The sequence below is a fragment of the Nematolebias whitei genome, unplaced genomic scaffold (assembly GCF_014905685.2).
Source record: "Nematolebias whitei isolate Nwh7 unplaced genomic scaffold, NemWhi1 Nwh_scaf_15265, whole genome shotgun sequence".
Lineage (NCBI taxonomy): Eukaryota > Metazoa > Chordata > Actinopteri > Cyprinodontiformes > Rivulidae > Nematolebias > Nematolebias whitei.
The window spans coordinates 1-1,084 of NW_023633810.1; the positions used below are offsets into that span (position 1 = coordinate 1).

Genomic DNA, 1,084 nt, shown 5'->3' on the forward strand with positions numbered 1-1,084 from the left:
TGTATGAATGTGATGAAGCTCTGATTGGTCTCATTAGAATGATTTGTTCAATTATCTCTGTAGAGATCTAGTATAGAGCTGTATGAATGAGTAAATGAGGCACAGATTGTTGTAAAGAGCTTTGAGTATCTTGATCAGATAGAAAGGAGCTGTATAAGTACAGTCCATTTAAATACTCAGAGTTAGTCTAGATCTGGTTCTGTTTTGAGCTTTAGTCCGCTGAGTTCTGAATGTTTACCCGGTTGGGTTTGTGTGACATGCTGGCTGTATACCAGCAGCTAATCCTCCCCTTTACAAGAGAAATGTCAGGCTTTATGAGCCCAAACTTGAAGGGAGTGCTTGTTTTATTGTTCTGTTTGTGCCTCAGACGGGGATGAGCGACGTCGATTACATCAATGCCTTCCAACAAGTGCTGCTACCTGTGGCCTGCGAGGTAAACGCACAGTCACCATGTTTGTGTTCATGCGTGTTGCCATCACTGAGTGTGTGTCTGCAGTTTCAGCCTCAGCTGGTTCTGGTCTCTGCTGGATTTGATGCTACAGTTGGAGATGTGAAGGTACCTTACTGCCACAGACCTCAGGTCTGCTGAACACGTGTTGCATGTTCCTGACTGACCGTGCACGTGTGTGTGTGTTAGGGGAAAATGTGTGTGACTCCTCCTTGTTTCCACATTCTGACGCACATGTTGATGAGGCTGGCAGAAGGTCGGCTTGTTCTTGCTCTCGAGGTAAAACGTCTTTCATTTTCTCAAACACACATCAGACACGTAGAACATGTGGAACACATGAAACACACATCAGACACGTGAAACACATGTTGGATATGGAAAACGCATGTCAGACACATGGAACTCATGTCAGACACGTGAAACACGTCAGACACGTGAAACACACGTCAGACACCTGAAACACACGTCAGACACCTGAAACACACGTCAGACACGTGAAACACACGTCAGACACGTCATGTTCGTGAAACATGTGAAACACTGAAACACACGTCATGTTTGTAAAACACGTTAGACACTTAAAACACACATCTGACACATCATGTTCGTGAAACGTGAAACACGTGAAACATGTGA

The 1,084-nt window shown here is 44.6% G+C and overlaps 1 long non-coding RNA gene across 1 annotated transcript; it reads left to right on the plus strand.

Moving 5' to 3' along the window:
• The first annotated feature begins 364 nt into the window (after window positions 1–364).
• Window positions 365–722, plus strand: LOC119430004. Its single transcript, XR_005187882.1, has 3 exons — window positions 365–433; window positions 497–556; window positions 638–722. It is a non-coding gene; the product is annotated as an uncharacterized LOC119430004 (long non-coding RNA).
• Window positions 723–1,084: the final 362 nt, after the last annotated feature.